The 18215-nt window shown below is 48.6% G+C and overlaps 1 long non-coding RNA gene across 1 annotated transcript; it reads left to right on the top strand.

Moving 5' to 3' along the window:
- Positions 1 to 6146: 6146 nt before the first annotated feature.
- Positions 6147 to 9531, top strand: LOC133356783 (uncharacterized). Its single transcript, XR_009756895.1, has 3 exons — positions 6147 to 6183; positions 6532 to 6626; positions 9393 to 9531. It is a non-coding gene; the product is annotated as an uncharacterized LOC133356783 (long non-coding RNA).
- The last annotated feature ends 8684 nt before the right edge of the window (positions 9532 to 18215 follow it).

Here is an 18215-nt window from a genome sequence, read left to right as displayed (position 1 = left end):
CTACTAACAGTAAATAATACATTACAATTCTATGTCGCAAAAAATATAATATGCTTCCAGCTAAACTTTATTCTCTTACATCACACGGGCTTACCCTGTACTATATACTGCCATAGACAAACCCAACATTAAATTATATACTGTATTACTATACACCACCCAATACCTTATACATTGTAATATTACACTATGTATTATTCTACCCACCCTACTGTATATCACACTGCTGTATATTCACTATACAATTACGATACTATATATTACTTTATACATTGTATTAAACATTACAATGTTATACTATTTATTATCATACAATCTGCTATACACTATACCATTGACCGTCGCGTGAAAGATACTAAGAGGAAGCAACGAAATATGTCAATGGGAGAGTGGTGGTTGGAGACTTGCAGCGGAGCAAATAATCCATTCCTTGCGGAGAATACAATATATATAGTCAATGCCAGTGAGTGGACTGCGGTCTGAAAGTCACCGTAAACGTGAACACAATCAGTTAAGATCCGAAATGGTTTATTACGTCCTTCCAATGATTGCTGAGGCAGAATCCATCTTCTTGGTTGAAATTGTCTCTTGTGTTTGTATATGTGGATCGCCTCATGAACGAATCTCTCATGGTAGCCAGATGGCTTGCAGAGAACCTCTGTCTTGGAGAAGTCAATATCATGTGAGCCCACTGAATTGTAACAGTGATCTGCCATGGCTGAGGTGTTTGTCCTACCGTGTTTCAAGTCTGCTTTATGTTCACGGATGCGGTCCGAGACATGTTTGGTTTCTCCAATGTAACTGCTACCACAGACGCAAATTAGTTTGTAGACGCCAGGGTACTGTATGTCTGGAACCACATCTTTTACAGACGGGGCCAGATCACGGATTTTATGTACTGTGTTGAATCGGACCTGGATCTTGTGTTTTATCAGGATTTTGGAGATCTTTTTTGTGACCCCAGCAATGTAGGGTAAGGTGATGGTTTTGAAAGGCTCCTCAACAGGATCCTTCTTGATGGTTGGAGTGATGGCTTTGCTGATTGTGTAGTCGGAGTAACCATTAGCCTTACCAGCTTGACGTACGTGTTTGAGTTCACTGGCAATGTGTTCCTGGTCGGAGATGCATTGGGCTCTATGGTATAGAGTCTTGATGAGTGAATTCTGGGATGGATGGTGGTGGGAATCCGTTTTTATGTAAGCATCTGTATGGGTGGCTTTCCTGTAGACAGAGTGGCTCATTGAACCATCAGGTCTCCTTTTAATTAGGACATCCAAAAAGGGTAGCTTGCCATCTTTTTCGACTTCCATGGTGAATCTGATGGCTGGGTGTATGGAATTGATGTGGTCGAGGACATAAGTGTCATCTACGTACCTCTTTCATAGTGGCAGTCTGGATGGCGTCAGTCTCAAATTTCTCCATGAAAACGTTGGCTACAACCGGAGATAGGGGGGAGCCCATTGGGGTGCCCTCAGTTTGTTTGTAGAAAGTTCCATTCCAGGTGAAGTATGTATTGGTTAAGCAGTGTCTCACCAGGGGGGGTACCCCAGTATTCAGTCCTTGATGAACCAAGTCTTCAATGATTGCGATGGTGTCAGGTACAGGAACTTTGGTGAATAAGGAAACCACATCAAAACTAACAGGCAGGTCGTCTGGGGACGGAAATTCTCTTGATTGTCGATACCAGGTCAGTAGAGTTTAGTTCCGCAGAGGTGGTTTTTCCAGTGAAAGGCCGCAGGATTTCAGACAAAAAACGAGCCAGTTTGTAGGTGGGGGAGTTGATAGTATAGACAATGGGACGAAGAGGTATATCTTCTTTATGTATCTTTGGCAAGCCATATAATCTTGGTGGCCTGGCTGCAGAAGGTTTCAACGAAAACTGTTTGGTTTGATCAATTAATGCTGTTTGAATCAGAATTGATTTTGTTGGTTTTAATGTAACCCACACTTCCGCTCGTAGAAAAACAACCCCCACAAAATATCCTTTACATCATTCTGAAATTTAGTAGAGCACAATTATTACCGCACGGGATTGTTATTATTACGTAATTAGTGCTCGTGAAGCCTTCTTCGCCGGCTGCCACGCCACCCTGTTGCACAAGCGGCACTAAGTCTCGCGTGGCTGCGCCATGCTCGTGGCAAAGTGTTGGGTTTTTGGGTACCGTGTGTGCGCGCTCAAGAGTTCGCGGGGCGATGACAACCCCTGCTCCCCGTACTCAACACTTAGAGAGGGCGATCTCGTGCACAGACATGGGTAAACAAACAACGAAAACCATGGGGCACATTTGGAAAATCATTTGTTTATTGCTGCTATGACCAGTGTAGGTCACCAGTGAAAAATACATGCTTAGCTAAATGGCCGTTACCCAAAATAACTGCCTGACTGACTTTATAGTTGGTGCACATTTGCATCTAGATTAAGGCCAGACTAAACCTAACCCAAGAGCATGATCTGGAATTCTAAAGGGAATAATTGCACCACTCTCTGACCAAGCAGAAACAGTTGGCACTGGCAGTTTGATGATCATACCTTGTCAGACTGCACTCATAGAGGTTTTTTTACTGCTCCTGACATTTTTATGGCAATCAATGTTGATGGGGTGCTATTATAGGCCCTCCTGAAAATCCACAATTATGCCACAGTCTGTCTACCTGTTGTAGGGGGGGGGAGGGGCGGGAGTGCGTTTCAGACTCACCGTGGTACCAAGGTATATGCGGATACGTCCGATATGTGAACGTCTGTTGAACACGACGTTTACCAGCACCGTACGCACGGATTGGTTACGAGATACAAGATTAAAGCGCAGACTCCTTTAAACGTTGCTAGCGTGCTTTACGTACGTTTAACTTCTTTCCCACCGTACATAGCCAACCGTGTTAATCGGAGGAGGTGCAGGGGCAGGACAACAAACTAAACGCAGAAGGCAATTCTGAAAGAATGAGTCGTTCTAAAGAAATGCGCCTGGGCAGTGTGCGAATGTAAACGAGATGAAGAAACACCGCGTGAAAAGGTCGGATTTTGGAACATCGATAGAAATAAGTAATATTTAAAAACACTTTTTTAAAAACACGCTTTAATGAAATGTACCGTACTAGTAAGGGCAGAACTCTACGATCTTGATTTTTGATTATAGTGCGCTGATTTTTAAAGGTGCATTGAAAAATGTATATTCTGCTACTGATACTCCTGCTGTTGTGGAGTGACCCATGCAGCCAACTATAGCTGCAAAGTTTGGTCGTACATGTTACATGTATCGTTTATTGTTAAATTTGAATCACAGTTCCTATGATCACTGCTACATTGTTTTTATAGCTTTATTTTGGTGATTTTGAAAACGTTTTGTTTAGCCATGTTTGTTTGTTGTAGTACAGAGTTAGCCCGATAACTTTAATCTACATTGTCTTATGGTTGTTATTGTTTGACTTGCATCCCACTGGGATTTTTGCACACAGCATTGAAATCCGGTGTTTATTCTGGAATACTTTGCTGTTTTATCCAGGTTTTTTCTGTTGTGATGTTTCTCGCTTTTTTTTTTGCGGTTGCACCCGAGTCAAGAGCCGCATGGCTCACAGGGTTATAAAACAACACATTCCTGCGGAGGGAGCTGGTAGGAACGTTGGGTTGCTCGGTCAATGGCCAGGGTCAACGGCGGCGTGGTGTATTCCGCAAATATGGCCGACTGTGAGGGCGGGCACAAGCCGGCGTGAGTAGGTTAAACGTTGAGTTTTATAAGGGCACCACGGGGTGACCAGCCCCTCCCCACCCAGCCCCACCCTCTCCATCCAGCCCCTCCCCAACCTCCCCACCCAGCCCCTCCCTACCTTCCCCTCCCCACCCAGGCCCTCCCTGCACGACGGACGGACATAATAATCCCCTGTGGGCTGGTGTAACCAGGAGGTTCCTACCAGTATTAATGAAACTGAAACAAGGACTGTTGGATATGTAACTTGGCAAGCCCTGATATGTTGCTGTTACTGTCATTGTTTAGACCCCAAGCGAGTCAGCATTTAAAACATGCATAACAAACCTGTTTAAATCTCTTAGAATATGAATAACATGTCTACAATGATTGTGTTCTGATTGCTGGCACAATTGTGCCCTACATTACATGTATTGAATGTTATTCAACATTGGGGAGGAGTCTGCCTTCATATTCAGACACTCACTGCTAGGCCTGGCAAGGTAAGGTAAAAGTTAAAAGGTAAAAACAATGAGCCTATTTTTACCCTACCTTTTACCTTACCACAATACAATCACTCTACCCTACCTTTTACCCTTTAGCAGGTAAGGTAAAAGGTAAAAAGCAACGAGCCTACCTTTTACCCTTACCCCATATAAATTACCCACTTACAGGGTAATTACTAGGGAACTGCACATGAACAAGGTTTATAACGGTAAATGCTGGGTAGAGCGCTTTATTCATATAGAATACTCTCGAAGATTCCAATTTTACACGCTTGTTGGTGTTGTTGTTGTTGACGTTGTTGTCGTATCCTCAAATCTTGTAACAAATTTTTTACCCACTTCCTAATGTGGTATCGACTGGAAACTTGGTACACTTATGTCATACTGATGACAACACTATATTCTATCATAAAATCCTTTTTTATATGTTATGTTTCGGCTTGGGTCTAATTGTCCATGGTCAACTGACGTTGGCTGTAAATCACCACGGTCCCTTACGTTGTGGCAAGCTTCGGGGCCACTTCCTGGAGTCGTGGAGTTCTTCCATTACTAGTACATTTTATAAAAGCGTGTTTTTAAGAAAGTTTTTAAAAATATTACTTATTAAATGGAGGCCACGGACTGCGCCACTGAGCTTTTAGCGGTAAACTAGGTACTGTATTTACCGGGTAATACTTCGCGCTACCTTTACCCTACCGGGTAATTCTTCCGAGCTACCTTTACCCTACCTTTTACCTTACCCCTTGGCATGTCGACATCTTTACCTTTACCCTTTTACCCGGTAAAAAGGGTAAATTACCTTACCTTGCCGAGGCCTACTCGCTGCTGCCATAGTTGTCTCCAATCTGAAGGCACAGCCACATGGATGGTATCTCTGACATCAAATGACCTGCGAAGTCATGCTCGGGTTATAACAAATAATTTAAGTATGGTCATATGACCCTAATGACGTACAAGGCATGGGGGGGGGGGGGGCCTTTATCAAGCATTCGATTAATATAAATTACCTGTACATTAACATGCATGTCTGGATTAGAGGTTAAATATCATTAAGTCTGGCGATGATGTTTAATGCAGGTGGAATAAACATGTTCATGTGGATGAATGAGTGATCGGACGCATGCATGTGTAATGCGAGCAAGAATAGGGTGGTTGCTGGCCTCCGCGCCACTCACACGGCCCGGAGTATTGGGGGGCGGAGCCTGGTCGACGGAGCGTGTGGGAGGAGCCACTGCTCACCTCGGCTCCAATGAGAGACGGGGTGACCGGGGGCGGAGACGGGGGCAGTACGGGAAGGAGGAGTCAGGGTCACGTGAGGGGGAGGATATAAGGAGAGAGCCGGAAGAGATCGAGAGGTTGGAAGAGAGTGAGAATAGGGAGGAAGCCACGCTGGGCAGTGGCGGAGAAGTGGCGCCATTTGCCACGTGGACGGAGACCTACGCGCACCGTAGGCCAGCGGTGTGCGTGGGGGTGCCGGGGCTAGCAGAGTGTGGAGGGGCTAGCAGAGTGCCAAGCACACGTAGCTAGAGAGTGGCTAGCAGGGTGTGCGGGGGCACACGGACCAGCGGTGTGGCTGGCGGCGTATGCGGAGGGGCACACGGAGGAAGCAGAGCGGCCGCGGTGTGGGCGAGGGCCACACGGAGCGTGCGTGGGGCGCACGGCAGAGGCGGCGCGGGTTCGGACGAGGACGAGCGGGGGTGCGAGACAAGAACCCAAATAAAGGATGAACGGAGACCTACATCGCCTGACCGAGTCCTTTATTACACATGATTGGGAAAACGAGCGAGTGAGTGGCTTGTAAAGCAACAGGCACGAAATGTATTGAATTGGTACAGTGAGTGGTCAAATATGTAATAATTGAGAGGATGAGTAAGTCAAAAGGTTGCAAAATCTGAGCGTTGTTCCAACCTCCCCAGGCCATCCAACTTCAAACAGAATCTACTCCTCAACAACATGGACAGCCAAATCAAGTGGGCTGAGATCTTGGATGACTGAGGGTAAGTCCCAGATACCTGCATCACATTGCTTATATGCAGAGAAGGAGGCTCCTTGATCAATTACTTTTAGTAGACATGGCTTGGTGGTGACGGGAAGACGTAATGAGCGAGTGTGGCTGAGAGGATGGGTTCAGATCTGAGTTTCAGCCATTTTTGTTTAAACTGGGGTCTCAAGCTAAACATGACTTGTAAAGTTTTACTGCCATGTGATCAATATTTCTCAATAACAGGTCCTGTTGTGTGGTAAGAGGCAATTACAGTGATCTTAAAATTAGTTCTGTGAAACTCCACGTCCTTCGTTCTCTAATTCATTACTCGTCGTTTGAATTATTTTTTTGTTCTTTGTAGGCCGGGAGTCGTCGTGCCAGTCTACCACGTGAGGGGACATGGATGAGGTGGACCCTTTCCCAGGCCAAAGTTGCTACAAGCATCACTCCCCAAAGGTGGTGGGGTCTGTGGGGGCCAAACACACAACATTTTCTCAAACTAGCACACCATCACACCAAAATATCACTACACCATCTCTCCACATTACCTTTCTCAAGACACCACACCACCACTGCCAATTAAATGCACCATCATAGAGCCTCATCGTGTCTCTACAGTGAGGGAAACAAGTATTTGATCCCCTGCTGATTTTGTGCGTTTGCCCACTGACAAATAAATGATCAGTCTATAATTTTAATGGTAGGTTTATTTGAAGAGTGAGACAGAATAACAACAACAAAAATCCAGAAAAACGCATGTCAAAAATTTTATAAATTGATTTGCCTTTTAATGAGGGAAATAAGTATTTGACCCCCTCTCAATCAGAAAGATTTCTGGCTCCCAGGTTTCTTTTATACAGGTAACGAGCTGAGATTAGGAGCACACTCTTTAAGGGAGTGCTCCTAATCTCAGCTTGTTACCTGTATAAAAGACACCTGTTCACAGAAGCAATCAATCAGATTCCAAACTCTCCACCATGGCCAAGACCAAAGAGCTCCCCAAGGATGTCAGGGACAAGATTGTAGACCTATACAAGGCTGGAATGGGCTACAAGACCATCGCCAAGCAGCTTGGTGAGAAGGTGACAACAGTTGGTGCGATTATTCGCAAATGGAAGAAACACAAACGAACTGTCAATCTCCCTCGGCCTGGGGCTCCATGCAAGATCTCACCTCGTGGAGTTGCAATGATCATGAGAACGGTGAGGAATCAGCCCAGAACTACACGAGAGGATCTTGTCAATGATCTCAAGGCAGCTGGGACCATAGTCACCAAGAAAACAGTTGGTAACACACTACGCCATAAAGGACTGAAATCTTGCAGCGCCCGCAAGGTCCCCCTGCTCAAGAAAGCACATATACATGCCCGTCTGAAGTTTGCCAATGAACATATGAATGATTCAGAGGACAACTGGGTAAAAGTATTGTGGTCAGATGAGACCAAAATGGAGCTGTTTGGCATCAACTCAACTCGCCGTGTTTGGATGAGGAATGCTGCCTATGACCGCAAGAACACCATCCCCACTGTCAAACATGGAGGTGGAAACATGCTTTGGGGGTGTTTTCTGCTAAGGGGACAGGACAACTTCACCGCATCAAAGGGACGATGGAAGGGATCATGTACCGTCAAATCTTGGGTGAGAACCTCCTTCCCTCAGCCAGGGCATTGAAAATGGTTCGTGGATGGGTATTCCAGCATGACAATGACCCAAAACACACGGCCAAGGCAACAAAGGAGTGGCTCAAGAAGACGCACATTAATGTCCTGGAGTGGCCTAGCCAGTCTCCAGACCTTAATCCCATAGAAAATCTGTGGAGGGAGCTGAAGGTTCGAGTTGCCAAACGTCAGTCTCGAAACCTTAATGACTTGGAGAAGATCTGCAAAGAGGAGTGGAACAAAATCCCTCCTGAGATGTGTGCAAACCTGGTGGCCAACTACAAGAAACGTCCGACCTCTGTGATTGCCAACAAGGGTTTTGCTACCAAGTACTAAGTCATGTTTTGCAGAGGGGTCAAATACTTATTTCCCAAATTAAAATGCAAATCAATTCATAACATTTTTGACATTAGTTTTTCTGGATTTTGTTGTTCTGTCTCTCACTGTTCAAATAAAACTACCATTAAAATTATAGACTGATCATTTCTTTGCCAGTGGGCAAACGTACAAAATCAGCAGGGGATCAAATACTTTTTTCCCTCACTGTATACCATCACAAGACACCATCTCTCGAGAACATTGCACTACTTGACCTCTCCAAACAACACCATCTCGCCACCATCCCACTCATGCAAGCACTTGAAGTGGTAATTTATTACCAATGAAGACAGAATTATATAAATCAGTCACATTAATTGTCTGTTAGTTGATTTTGAAGTTTCCATTCCAGTTGCCCATTATGGGCACTACATGGGCACTACAGTGGGCTACCAGATCTTTATAATGGAGCATTCTGTGGAAACTATTGCAGTGATGATTGTTGACAACAATTGCTATGAAATCTTCGCAGTCGATCACAGCCTTAAGTGCATGTATGGGGTTTGTGAGGATGTAATATGTATTTTGATTCTGTAGGGGTTGGGATATTTAGGGGTTAGGGCTACACGTACAATGTGATAAAAGTATTGATGGATAAGGTGTTATGTTAACATCAGGTGATAGTGTATATTCATGTGTGTGCTAAGCAAGCTTGAATGAGTGAATGTGGATGTCTGCATCTGTACATCGATGTGTGAGTATGCATTGTGTTTATGTGCACGTCTTATGTTTGCGTGCCTTTGGGTACGAATTTTTAACACAGAGGCTTTCGCGACCAGTATTATTCATAATAAACGTTTTTGTGTTAGATCACGTTATTTATAAATGTATCGTAACCTTCCACCACCCGACACGGCCAATCAGCAAAAAAGTGTCGCGTTGACAAATAGACAAATAGTTCACTACTTTAGCCCACCGGTGTGTTGAAGAGTGAATCCACAACATTTCCAGTTTTTTTATGTAAATGTTGTGGTTTCACGCTTCAACACACCGGTGGGCTAAAGTAGTGAACTATTTGTCTTTTGTCAAGGTGACGCTTTTTTGATGATTGGCCGTGTCGGGTGGTGGAAGGTTACGAAACATTTATAAATAACGCGATCTAACACAAAAACGTTGATTATGAGGGTATGAATTTGTGTTTGCATGTGCATGTCTGAATATTCCTCTGGTCATCTTAACTTGAACAGAGGATATTTGGGGAGGTGAAGGACTTCAGCGGGGTGAAGCGTCTCAAGGAGGAGAAGGACCTTGCCACGGAGAAACGCCTCGTGGTAGAGGAGCACCTCTTTGAGATGCAGCGCCTTGCCAGGTTGGAGTGCCGCACAGAGCAGAAGTGCCTCAGAGACGATCTCCACCAGCAGCGCCTCATTAAAGTGAAGTGCTTCACGGATGAGAAGCGTCTTGTTCTCCCCGTGGCCGCGTGGATTTTTCTCTGGGTCCTTCGGTTTTTCCCTCCATATTCAGAAACATGTGTTTAAGAGTATTTGGCTGCTATAAATTTCTCCGTGACAAGCCACTTCATGGGTATTTCATTTGTGGCCAGGTCGCTTCTGGAAAAGAGCTGCATAGCAGTGGGCCTTACCTGGTAAAATAAAAATAGATTAGTTTTGTTAGTTTATTTTGTGACACAGAGGGGGGGGATGTCCATTCAAATGGTCGAGATGTGATGTAAGGCGCTTGTGACTTCCCAAAAATATTATTTATTTATGGCAGTTTTTCATATCTACACATGCACAACGACACGCCACTTTCTCCATCTGCCTGACTTGGTATTTTCTTTTTTTTTACTTAAATAAATGTTAATTTCGTTTTGTGTACACGTGTATGTTTGTGTACACCGTTTGGGGAGCGGTGGTGCAGCAGTTAACGCCCTACGAATTCAGCCATCTGAGTACGTGGTGTGGTGTGTATAACATCGCAAACCTGGGGAGACAAAGGCAGCCAGACGTGGGGCTGGCCACCCACCCACTTCTGTGCCATGCCGGCCATCATAGGTGCTACCCGCTAATAGCACTTGCCCCAGCAATCTGTTAACGGCGATACGGGGTACTTTTGTCTATTTGTCCAATTGTGTGCGTCTGTGCGACGCATGCGAAGATGTGCATGTTTGTGTTTGATAAATGTACATCCGCAATGTGTGTGTGACGCGTATGATGCGCGTGTGTGACGAGGGTTGGAACAGCAATTCACGCACTGCCCTATCCACACGGCGACCTCTCCTCAACGCCTCGAGCCTCGGCGGAGAGCGCCGCGAGATTTGACTCCAACTCAGGGTTTTCAGGGACATACACCCCACCCCCCCATGCCCACGGTGTTGGGAGGAGGGGGGAATCGCCCCCCCCCCTCAATCCACCCTCGGGAACTTACGCTTCTTCGCCGTGTTCATGTACGGTTTCCAGGGCCACTCCACCTCGGCGGTGGCCGCGTTGTCCAGCGTGCCCAGTTTAATCTCGTAGACTGCGCGACACACGAAGGCAAAGATCCCCCCCCATGTAGCCTTTAAGACCGTGTGGGAAAAGCGCTGTTCGCGTATTAGCACGTAGGAAAGCCAGCACGGCAAACGAAGGGGTGGGTGTGGGTGGCCAGCATTACGCCCGGTCATCTTTAAATTTACACATCGCATCGGGGGTGGGGGAATGCGGGTCAGGTCACGGCACAGCGAATGCGACCAGAGCAGCGACCCCACCGACTCAAGTTCCGACCCGCTCTGCAAGTCACTTGCGGCCCGACGCTAGAATCTTACATTCAGCCCATCATCCTCCCTGGGGTCGACCACTTCGTAGGGATGTTCACAAGGATTTTCAACCGCCTCCGCAGGGGTGTAAAGTGGAGACGAGCTGCAACGTGTCAAGCAGACTTACACTTCATCTTGAATCACGGTCCCACCTCCTTCAACTCGATGTCCTTGCCGTCGCGCTTGTAGACGTGGTGCCTGTTGGGAGGGTGGGGGGGCACAGAAGTCACAGGAGGGGTCGCGGCAAGTCACACGGACGGTGCTGGACTCTCATTACGCGTCCTAGCAGACATTTGCCAGTTAGAGGCCAGCGCCCGCCCTGTTGAAAACTGTGGATGCATAAACAAATGAACAACATTACACGCCGTCAGCTCAGAGATGGCGTTAAATAAAAACTCTGTGCCCATGTTCGAAAACTCAAGTAAAACGAAACTATTTTTATTTTACCACTGAGCTATGTAGCTCTTCACATAAAAATGTATAGCTGCCAAATACTCTAAATTCAATTTTTAAAATGAGGGAAAAACCCGGAGGGCCTGGAGAAAAATCCATGCGACCAGGAGGAGAACATGCAAACTCCGAATATACAGGCGTCGGGGTCGGGATCGAACCTATGACCTCCTGTATACCTGGCGAAGTCGTCAACATCTCACCACCGTGGCATGCCGGCGTTATGGTGAATTATTTACAGTTTGTAAAACAACCCGCAAATGACCTAGTTGGGTCAAAACACATCGCAACATCAAAATAGTTTAGTTTCACATATGTGCCGACCAAAATTTACACCACCAGCACACACTTCATACGGCCGACTCTTTTCCGTGTTCTCGCCACGAGATTTTTCAACGTCCACTTGGGAAGCAATCGCCGTGCGGTATTTACAGTCCACGCAACTGCGGCATTAATCCCATCAAATCGGTGGGGGGGGTTGGGGGCCCGCCGTTCTCGAACCGCGAACCTCCGCGGCAAAACGCGGTGCCACCGCTCGGCAGGAAGGACCTATGGCGAGCCGGGGATGCGCGCCGACTCGGCGTGACGCTTCTTCCCCTGCCTCGGGAGTCTCGCAGGAAGCAAGAGAGTGATAGACGTGAGGAGACGCGATGGTGAGGGATGTGAGCTCATCCTCCCCTCCCTGGTCGTCGAACTCTGCGGCCTTCTAGAGTTCAAGCGCCTCCCGCCGCAGGTCCGGGGGCAGCACCAGGTTTTCTACGGTGACGACGTCAGGGGGATGGGGGCAGTGGGTGGGGGGGGGGGGGGAGAATTAACAAGGAATAAAAATCATGCGCACACATGGATTCATTCGGAAACGCTTTCCAAGTGCTGTTGTCTTCTCGCCTGTATCGTCAGACCATCTTGTCCCATCTTAGTCCGTCTTGCGTGTCTCATTGTCTCTAGATCCGTCTCTAGTCTGCCTTGCGCGTCTCATCGTCTCTAGTCTGTCTCGCTGTCTCTCGTCCGTCTCGTCGTCGCGAGCCCGTCTCTAGATCCGTCTCGCCGCCCGTTACCATCGAGCGCCCTCCTGAGCCGCGCCTTCTCCTCCACGAGGATCTTCTTGGCCTCGTGCGCCTTGCGGTAGAGGTACTCGCCGTGCAGTTGCGCCTCCTCAGCTGCACCACCAAACAAAGACAAAGATCCCCCGTGTAGCCTTCGACGGACTGTCAGGTGCAAGTGCTGTTAGAGAGCAGCACCTTTGATGCACGAAGGGGTGGTGGGTGGCCAGCACCACATCCAGCCGCCTTTTTCTCCCCAGTGACGATGTTTACACAATGCACCAGGTACTCATTTGAGGCTGAGTCGACCTAGGGGAGGCCCAGGAACGGAATCGTCACCGGTGTTGGCCGTGAGCGGGAATCGAAGTCGGGACGCTGGGTTCTTAGTGCAGCGTAGCGCTAACCGTGAGACGACCATCAACAACAACCGCCATTCGCTACGTGCACCTTAAGGCCACGTGAAGCGTCGAACGCCCGCTGGCAGCAGGTCACGGACAGACAGACCCAAGTTGCCACTGGTTGCCTGACTGAAATGACTGGCCGATGCACCACCTGTGCCCCCTATTGTGCTACACCACCGCTCCCACCGACACAAACTCCCTTGGGCTATCATTTGTGATGGCCAGGTGGCTTCTGAAAAAACACATTCCTGCGGAGGGAGCTGGTAGGAACGTTGGCTTGCTCGGTCAATGGCCAGGGTCAATGGCCGACTGTGAGGGCGGGCACAAGCCGGCCTGAGTAGGTTAAACGTTGAGTTGTGTAAGGGCACCACGGGGTGACCAGCCCCTCCCCCACCAAGCCCCACACCTCCCGCCTCCCACCCTCCTCACCCAACCCCTCCCTTCACGACGGACGGACACAATAATCCCATGGGCTGGTGGAACCAGTGGGTTCCTACCAGTAAGAATGCTACATAGCTCAGTGGGGCCTTACCTGGTAAAAATATAGCTTAATAGTTTAGTTCATAGTTTTTCAATAACAATCAGCCGGCGCGTAGCACGTGAAGAAGATGCGAACTTCTTTCGCACAGTACAAAGCCAACCGCGCTGAATCGGAGACGTGAGCCCAGACGAAGATGCAGCAGCGAGCAGCAACAAACCACGAGCTTGCACTCTGAGTGCGGCACCACGATGCACCTAGCGACGTCGTTGATTAATGTCTGTAATTAATATCGATGGTGAATCTCTATAATTAATATCGATGATTCGATTCTACGAGAACAGATTCCACAATAATCGATTCCACGACTATTTTTGTAAAGCGAAGTATGCGAATCGATTCAAACGTGTTCGTTACGGTATTGTCAGAATCAGTATGGATTCTGTGCCGGAGGAATCCGAAGAGCTATAAAGCTCTTTGATCACATGTACCAGTATGGGGCACGTGGTCATAATTTCACAACAACAAACAATACAAAAACGATAGGAGTGCAAAGGGAAGGATAGAAAACCACTAAAAATAGGTTAAATAAACCATATAAGTTCATACTCTTTGGTTCTTTCGGTAAGAAGTCTCGCTCTCCGTTCTACCCACTACAACTGGCGTCAGAAGTAGCAAAATAGTTATCTGAATCGCTATTATGGAGACGCGAAGAGAAACTCGTACCAGGGCTCCGGAGGAAGAGGAGGACGACTCAACAGCACCGGGGTTGGCAGCCCCGGACGGGGGAGGAGAAGCGCCGCCGGCCGAGCTGCACACTGCCCGGCCGCCCGGCGGCTCACCACCGTCGGGGAGGGCGCTTCGGGTGGCTCACTCCCGTCTCGCCCAACTCCTGCACGCGGCGGCATCCATCCTCGACGAAATGCATCGCGGGTTATAACCACAACAAATATAACCACAATCACTGCGACCATAACCACCATCACAAATATAACCACAACCACCAGCTACATAACCACAAGTATAACCACTACCCCCACAATTATAACCATAACCACCACCTCTTCTTGGTTCTTTCGGTAAAGTCACGTAGAAGGGAAATAATAAAAATAAAACATAATAAACAATATACGCTGCCAAGCCTGGTGGTGCCCATTCAGACACTGTCTTTCCGACAGACCTGTTCTTCACCTGAGGACGGCTGCTTGCGTTGTGGCCGAAACGTCGTGAGAATTATTTTATTATGTTTTTATTATTATTTTATTATGTCCCTTCTACGTGACTTTACCGAAAGAACCAAGAAGATGAATTCCTGCAGTCACGAAAGCTTTAAATCGAAACCATAACCACCACAACCAACATAACCTCAACCACCACAACCATAACCACCAACATAACCACCACAACAACCACAATGATGCTGATACACTCTCACACCACCTACACAACCACTGTATCAAGGCTCTGTCCCTGTGGGTCCCCTTGTCTCCTTGTGTCTCCGTGTCTCCCTGTGGGTGAGTGGGTGGGTTGGCGAGAGAGTCGGTGGGTTGGCGAGAGAGTGCGTGGGTGGCAGTGGGTGAACCAATGACTAATTGGGTGAGAGAGTGGGTGGCTGAGTGAGTGGGCGAGTGGCTGAGTGGGTGGGTGAGTGGGTGAGTGGCTGGTTGGGCGAGTGGCTGGCTGAGTGGTTGGGTGAGTGAGTGGTTTGGTGAGTGGCTGAGTGGGTGGGAGAGTGAGTAGGTAAGTGGGTGGCCAAGTGGGTGAGTGGCTGAGTGGGTGGCTGAGTGATTGGGCGAGTGGCTGAGTGAGTGGGCGAGTGGCTGAGTGAGTGGGCGAGTGGCTGAGTGAATGGGTGAGTGGATGAGTGCCAGAGTGGGTGGGTGAATGATTGCGTGGGTGGGTGAGAATCAGTATATTTTGTGCTGGAGGAATCTGATGAGCTATGAAGCTATTTTTCATAGATGCCCAGAGAGTGGGTGAGTGGATGAGAGAGTGCCAGAGTGGGTGGGTGAATAGCTGAGTGGGTGAATGGCTGAGTGAATGAATGAGTGGGTGGGTGAGTGGGAAATGGAATCGAACCTGCACCTCTGCATTGCAAGTCCAGCGAGCTAACGCTCCAACACGTCCGGACCAGCGTGGAAGAGTAGACCAAATACCGCTATATAGCGGCCTCTAGTGGATGCCTTTTCCAGCAGCAGGCGATTCGCCTCCATAACAAACCCGTCCCTCCAGAGATAAAAACACACGGCCGTCTGGGAGTGCCTCTCATCAGCTACGGCTCAACACGAGGGCCACTCTGGGCCGGTTTCCACCGTCAGCGCCTCATCATCATCAGCAGCAGGGCCGGGCTCTGCTTGAAGCAGCGCCGTGAACTCAGCAGGCGTCTAGAACGTGACGGCTGTGGGCCAGGCGCCTCCTCTGTCCCCCCGAACCACCGCCGCCACTGCTGATGTGTGCACACCGCGCGAGATTCTCACCTTCAGGCTGAGTCGACCTAGAGGAGGCCCAGCGAGCCGCCGCTTCAGAAGCTTTCGCGACCCACTGACGGTGGCCGTGAGCGGGAAACCAAATCAGCCGCTCGCCACCCGCCGCCTCCACTCGAGGGGGGAGGGGCATGGGGCGTGAGGTGGGGGGGGTCGCAAGGGGGGGGCGGGAGGCATGGAGGGTGTCACGAGGGGGGGCAGGGGGGGGTTACGAGGGGGGGCAGGGGGGTGTCACAAGGGGGGAGCTTGGGGGATTTGCGAGGGGGGAGGGTCAGGGGGGAAGAGGGGGGGTGTCTTGCCTCACGGCAGATGGGGAGCGTACGTTCACAGGAAGTTCCTGTTTTTTGATGATAATGTTGGTCACGTGACCAGGAAGTGACGATGTTAGATTTCCACTGTACCACGCGGGCGTCAGCCATTACACAGGCGGCACGCATTGCATCTCAGTGAGACCACAGCCGCACTTGTCCATTGTGGGAGCTTAAGAAGCATTATCTGTAAGTTGTTTATATTCCTATAATATTGGAAATGCTGTTGTAATGTTGGAATGACCGTTATAGCAATGTAAATTCCTTTATGGTGCCGTTAAGTTGTTGTAGTAAATACTAGGCATAGTTAGTAACGAAGCCTGTGACTTTCCTTAGTGTGGATGTTACTTGTGATTTAGTAGGTCGAGTCAGACTTGTGCCTATGTTGCGATCCTGAGAGTGATGAAGAAGTATCTCATCCACAGTTTAGTGTTAAGTGTAATGCTGTACATTTGGGGTGCAGTGGGATGAATACACTATGTGCCTGTATGCAACGCACCAGCTTGTGCCTTTGTCTTGTTGTTCAGGGGTAATGTGGGGGCCTGGTCCTTCCAGGATCTATTGATATCTGAGACAATGTTCTGATGCTGTGGTGTTCATTGTGTGGGTGTTTCCGAATTATAACAGATGCTGTATCTGTGTTTTATCACCAGTTTTACCTGTTACAATCAATAAATGACGATCGGAGTTGGACGGTCATCCTGGCTCCGAGGGTTTATTGAACACATGGTTATCTACTCGACTAGCGGTGCAACGCAGCGCACAGCGAGGCCGAGATAGTAAAAAGATACTCTTAAAGTTCCCAAGAAGCTCTGCAGTCAGCTCTGCAGCCAGCCCTGCAGCCAGCTCTGCAGCCAGCTCTGCAGCCAGCCCTGCAGCCAGCTCTGCAGCCAGCCCTGCAGTCAGCCCTGCAGTCAGCCTGCAACAAGCAAGGAGCTCTGCAACGAGTCTACATTAAAATCGTGCTGCAAGCATCGCAGCATGGAAAGCCACAGTTCAGCAGGGAGAGATGCTGAAGAAGGTGAACCAAGCAATCCAGGATCTCCCATCCTGCCTCAAGAGGACCAAGGGAGTTCAAGGCCCCAGAGGGAGGTCAGGTTGACGCAACGGGCCTTGGAAAGCTATGAAGCTGAGAAACAGGACCTTGATGCCAGGATACAATGGGCATGGAACCGGGTTGAAGCAGATTTATCTGAAGCTTCAAACGCCTCAGACACAGTGGCCTCAATTCAGCGGGCCATCCTGCGAGTGAATGTGAGCAGCTCAAGCTACAAGCTCCTGGCAAATAAATACATCTCGCTCCTGATGAAGGTGAAAACAGATGAGGGCATTGAGGGAGTGCGCAGACAAGAGCACTTCCTCGAACTGCTCGATGATAATGTGCAGGCAGTGATACAAGATGCAATGGACCGTGTGGAGGGCTTAAGAGAGACACGATCTCAGCACTCTGTCTCATCCAGGTCCACCACAAAATCTAAAGCCTCAGCACACTCAAAGACATCATCTACTAGTATGGCAGCAGCTCAGGCACGCGCAGCAGCAGAAGCAGCAAACGCCCGTATTGCCTACATGGCTGAAGAGGAAGCCATGCTAATTGAAAAGGCCCACATACAAGAAGAAGCAAGCATAGCAACTGCTGCCGCACGGAGGAAAGCAGAGCAAGAAAGTATATTAGCAACTGCTGCCGCACGAGAGCAAGAGAGTATATTAGTGGCTACCGCCACGCGGAAGAACATTGAGCTGGATGCTAAGTTAAGCACCCTACAACTCAAAAGGGAAGCAGCTGCTGCAATGGCCCAGGCAGAGATGCTCGAGGCAGCAGCCAACCTGGATAAGGAAGAGAATTGGAGTGAGTTTGGCACTCAGATACCTGTCAAGGACCGTGATCAACTCACCAGAAAAAATATTTTTGACTGGTCTGAACAATGCATCAATGCTCCTCCACCAAACGATACTGAACAAAGGGTGGACGTTCAGGCATCGCCATCTCCACACCGAATGAACATGAATGCTGTCTACAGGAATGGTGGAAATGCATATCCTGCCCTGGCAGTTAGTCGCCAACTCAGCGTCGCGTACGTGGGGTCAGACGTGGATGCACCAAGTCAGACCCACA

The sequence above is a fragment of the Lethenteron reissneri genome, chromosome 55, assembly GCF_015708825.2.
Source record: "Lethenteron reissneri isolate LAM-NWPU_2019-01 chromosome 55, ASM1570882v1, whole genome shotgun sequence".
NCBI lineage: Eukaryota > Metazoa > Chordata > Hyperoartia > Petromyzontiformes > Petromyzontidae > Lethenteron > Lethenteron reissneri.
Note: the sequence above shows the minus strand (reverse complement) of the source record. Positions and strands in the feature narration are given on the sequence as shown.